The sequence below is a fragment of the Lipotes vexillifer genome, unplaced genomic scaffold (assembly GCF_000442215.2).
Source record: "Lipotes vexillifer unplaced genomic scaffold, Lipotes_vexillifer_v1.1 scaffold130, whole genome shotgun sequence".
NCBI lineage: Eukaryota > Metazoa > Chordata > Mammalia > Artiodactyla > Lipotidae > Lipotes > Lipotes vexillifer.
In genome coordinates, this window is record NW_006793860.1 from 218,050 (window position 1) to 223,219 (window position 5,170).

Here is a 5,170-nt window from a genome sequence, read left to right on the forward strand (position 1 = left end):
TTGTGTTGGTCATTTTGGAGAATTACTGGAAGATGGCAGTTCCGGCCAAAAGGTGAGTACTTTTACTTTTTAAAATTACTTCTGGCTTCTGGATTTGCAGAAGATCAGCTGGATCAAACGCCCTTTGATTTGATTTGATTTTTTAATTTTTTATAAATTTATTTATTTTATTTATTTTGGGCTGCGTTGGGTCTTCGTTTCTGTGCCTGGGCTTTCTCTAGTTGCAGAGAGTGGGGGCTGCTCTTCATTGCAGTGGGTGGGCTTTTCACTGCGGTGGCTTCTCTTGTTGCGGAGCACGGACTCTAGGCACGTGGGCTTTAGTAGTTGTGGATCACAGGCTCCAGAGCGCAGGCTGAGTTGTTGTGGCCCACAGGGTTTAGTTCCTCCATGGCATGTGGGATCTTCCCGGACCAGGTCTCGAACCTGTGTCCCCTGCATTGGCAGGTGGATTCTTAACCACTGCACCACCAGGGACACCCCAAGGGCCCTTTTAAAATTACTCTCCTTACGTTCTACAAATTCAATTCCGTAGCGTCACATCACTTCACACTCATCAACAATACAGGTACATGTATTTCACAATCACTTCTGCTTTTTCATCATTGTAAAAACATAAAATATTTAACACTTTCTTGTTGTAAATTTTAAAAATTATTTATTTACAGAAAAATCCTTTATTTTTTTCAAACAATCTTGAATTTGAATTACTAAATCAAACCCAAACAAAACTTTAGAGACAAATCAGCCTTCGCCTGTGCATTTCCTCTCATCCAGCAGAGGTCAGCAATGTAAAAGGGGAAACAAAATTCCCTTCCCTCAGGGATCCTGGGATGCAGGTGATATGATACCCTAGAACTTAGAAGGAAGAGAAAACCATACAAAATAGTTAAGTTACAAACCTATACCATTAATCATTGTCCCTTTTCCCTGTAAGATTTGGAAAGGGGAAAAGTACAGTTCATTGCCTCAAAAGACTGAAATGACTCACAGGCGGAACAGAGTTTGGGGCCAGCAGTTTTTTTCTTTCCTGTTTTTTCTACTTGCCCATCAAGTCCCTAGGAGCCTGCCTCAGATGGGCAGAAAGTAGTTCCTTCCCCTGTGTGTACCCGTTCTTTCTACTCTTGCCTCAGTGGCCCTTTGGGCTCTTGACCTTTCTGTGTGACCCCCAAAGCCCGATTCTTCTCCCTCTCAGCCTCTGGTCTTGGCTGAAAGTCACGGGTTTTCCCTCCTGGCAGAGGTGCAACAAGGTGCAAGGTGGGCTCAGGACCTGTACCTGGGAAGCTGCCATGCCTGGCACTGCCCCAGGTAACAAATCTACAAGATGAACCCCCTTCCCACAGCTGAGACTGACCCAGCCCGCCATAGCCCTTCTGCTCTGCTAAAAGTTTGTAAGTGTGCACCTCATTTTATTCCTTGGGAAGGGAGGAGTGGAGAGAGAAAAACCTGTCACTTGATTATGTCCAAATACAAGGGAATTCCCGGGCAAAGAAGTTGCTGGGCTCCATGGATGGGTTGGGTCTCAAATTGGGACCTAAAGAATGGATGGGGGGATAAAGGCCAGCAAAGGTGTGTGGAAGCTCGACCATAAATGTGCAGGGTGGACATATATACACTACCAAACGTAAAATAGATAGCTAGTGGGAAGCAGCCGCATAGCACAGGGAGATCAGCTCGGTGGTTTGTGACTACCTAGAGGGGTGGGGTAGGGAAGGGTGGGAGGGAGACGCAAGAGGGAAGAGATATGGGAACATATGTATATGTATAACTGATTCATTTTGTTATAAAGCAGAAACTAACACACCATTGTAAAGCAATTATACTCCAATAAAGATGTAAAAAAAAAAAAATGTGCAGGGCGGGGAGAGGGCCAGCCCAGTGGGCAGCATGGCTGGTATTGTCACAGTTGCTAGAGCACAACTTTGAGGCTTAGGGAACAGCTTTTATACCTTGACCTGTAGGAAACAGATTTCTTTGTTTAGAGTGGGATGATTGATAAGAGGTGAATTTATCTACCCATCCATCCATTCATCCACTATCTATCATCTATATCTATTTATCTATCTATCTATCTATCTATCTATCTATCTATCTATCTATCTGGGCTCCTTTATAGGCATACCTCATTTTATTTCACTTGACTTTATTATGCTTTACAGATATTGCATTTTTTACAAATTAAAAGTCTGTGGCAACCCTGTGTGGAGCAAATCTATCGGTGCTATCTTTCCAAAAGAATTTGCTCACTTTGTGTCTCTATGTCACATTTTGGTAATTCTCACAATATTTCAAACATTCTTCATTATTATATGTGTTATGGTGATCTGTGATGAATGATCTTTGATCTATTGTAATTGTTTTGCGGCGCCAGGAATCATGCTCATATAAGATGGCAAACTTAATAAATGTTTTGTGTGTTCTGACTACTCCATCGATGGACCATTCCCCTCTGACTCTCCCTCTCCTCAGGCCTCCCTATTCCCCAAGACAAAACTATATTGAAATTTGGCCAGTTAAAAACCCTACAATGGCCTCTCAATATTCGAGAGAAAGAAAGAGTTGCACGTCCCTTATTTCAAATCAAAAGCTAGAAATGAGTAAGCTTACTAAGGAAGGCATGTTGAAAGCTGAGATAGACTGAAAGCTAGGCCTCTTGTGCCAAACTGTTAGCCTCATTGTGAGTGCAAAGGGAAAGTTCTTGAAGGAAGTTAAAAGTGCTGCTCCAGCGAACACACTAATGATAAGAAAGCAAAACAGCCTTATTGCTGATATGGAGAAAGTTTTAATGGTCAGATAGAAGATCAAACCAGTCACAACATTCTCTTAAGCCAAAATCTAATCTAGGGCTTCCCTGGTGGCGCAGTGGTTGAGAGTCCGCCTGCTGATGCAGGGGACACAGGTTCGTGCCCCGGTCTGGGAAGATCCCACGGCTGGGCCCGTGAGCCATGGCCGCTGAGCCTGCGCATCCGGAGCCTGTGCTCTGCAACGGGAGAGGCCACAACAGTGAGAGGCCCACGTACTGCCAAAAAAAAAAAAAAAAAAAATTCTAATCTAGAGCAAGGCCCTGACTTCCTTTAATTCTGTGTCAGCTGTGAGAGACGTGAGGAAGCTGCAGAAGAAAAGTTTGAAGCTAGCTGAGCTTGGTTCATGAGGTTTAAGGAAAGAAGCTGTCACCATAACATAGAAGTACAAGGTGATACAGCAAGTGCCAAAGTAGAAACTGCAGCAAATCATCCAGATTATCTAGCTAGAATCATAAGTGAAGGTGGCTACACTAAACAACAGATTTTCAATGTAGATTAAACAGCCTTATATTGGAAGAAGATGCCATTCTAGAATTTTCATAGCTAGAGAGGAGAAGTCAATGTCTGGCTTCAAAGCTTCAAAGGACAGGCTGACTCTCTTGTTAGGGGCTAAAGCAGATGGTAACTTTCAGCTGAAGTCAATGCTCATTTACCATTCTGAAAATCCTAGGGCCCTTAAGGATTATTCTAAATCTACTCTGTCTGTGCTCTACAAATGGAACAACAAGGCCTGGATGACAACACATTTGTTTGCAACATGGTTTGCTGAATATTTTAAGCCCATTGTTCAGACCTATTGCTCAGGAAAAAAAGATTCCTTTCAAAACATTACTGCTCATTAACAGTGCACCTGGTCACCCAAGAGCTCTGATGGAAATGTACAAGATTGTTATTGTTTTCATGCTGCTAACACAACATCCATTCTGCAGCCCATGGATCAAGGACTAATTTCAACTTTCAGGTCTTGTTATTTAAGAAATACATTTCATAAGGCTATAGCTGCCACAGATAGTGATTCCTCTGATGGATCTGGGCAAAGCACATTGAAAACCTTCTGGAAAGGATTCATCATTCTAGATGCCATTAAGAACATTCATGATTCATGGGAAGAGGTCAAAATATCAACACTAACAAGAGTTTAGAAGTTGATTCCAGCCCTCATGGATGACTTTGAAGGGCTCAAGTCTTCACTGGAGGAAGTAACTGCAGATGTGATGGAAATAGCAAGAGAGCTAGAATTAGAAGTGAATACTTAAGATGTGACTGAATTGCTGCCATCTCGTGATAGAACTTTAACGGATGAGGAGTTGCTTCCTATGGATGAGCAAAAAGAGTGACTTCTTGAGATGGACTCTACTCCTGGTAAAGATGTTGTGAAGATTGTTAAAATGACAACAAGGATTTATGATACTACTGTACATAAATTTAATTGGTAAAGCAGCAGCAGGGTTTGGGAGAATTGACTCCAATTTTGAAAGAAGTCAAACTGTGGGTAAAATGCCATCAAACAGAATTGCTACAGAGAAATCATTCAATCAATCAGTGCACAGACTGCATTGTTGTCTTATCTTTAAAAATTGCTGTAGTCAATCCAGCGTTCAGCAACCACCACCCTGATCAGTCAGCAGCCATCAACATCGAGGCAAGACGCTCCACCAGCAAAAAGGTTATGACTTGCTGAAAGCTCAGATGATTGTTAGTGTTTTTTTAGCAATAAAGCATTTTTAAATTAAGGTATGTACATTGGTTTTCTAGACATAATGCTATTGAAGACTTAACAGACTGTTGTAGGATGTAAATATAACTTTCTTTTTAAACATCTTTATTAGAGTATAATTGCTTTCCAATGGTATGTTAGTTTCTGCTTTATAACAAAGTGAATCAGTTATACATACACATATGGCCCCATATCTCTTCCCTCTTGCATCTCCCTCCCTCCCACTCTCCCTATCTCACCCCTCCAGGCGGTCACAAAGCACCAAGCTGGTCTCTATGTGGTGGGAAACCAAAAAATACAGAGATTGCCCATCTCCTCACTTTCAGTCTGTGTGCATCTTTAGATCTGAAGTGAGTCTCTTTTTCTCTTCACCCCTATAATGTGAATGTTATTCTGCATGCTTATGTCCTATAGGTCCCTTAAGTTATCTTCACTTTTAAAAATTTTTTTATTTTTTTGCGGTATGCGGGCCTCTCACTGTTGTGGCCTCTCCCGTTGCAGAGCACAGGCTCCAGACGTGCAGGCCCAGCGGCCATGGCTCATAGACCCAGCCGCTCCGCGGCATGTGGGATCTTCCCAGACTGGGGCATGAACCTGTGTCCCCTGCATCGGCAGGTGGACTCTCAACCACTGCACCACCAGGGAAGCCCCT

General features: G+C 42.6%; 1 pseudogene; it reads right to left on the reverse strand.

Annotated features, from left to right (window-relative positions):
• LOC103076052 (60S ribosomal protein L21 pseudogene) overlaps positions 1-16 on the reverse strand; it is a 495-nt pseudogene extending 479 nt beyond the window's left edge.
• Positions 17-5,170: the final 5,154 nt, after the last annotated feature.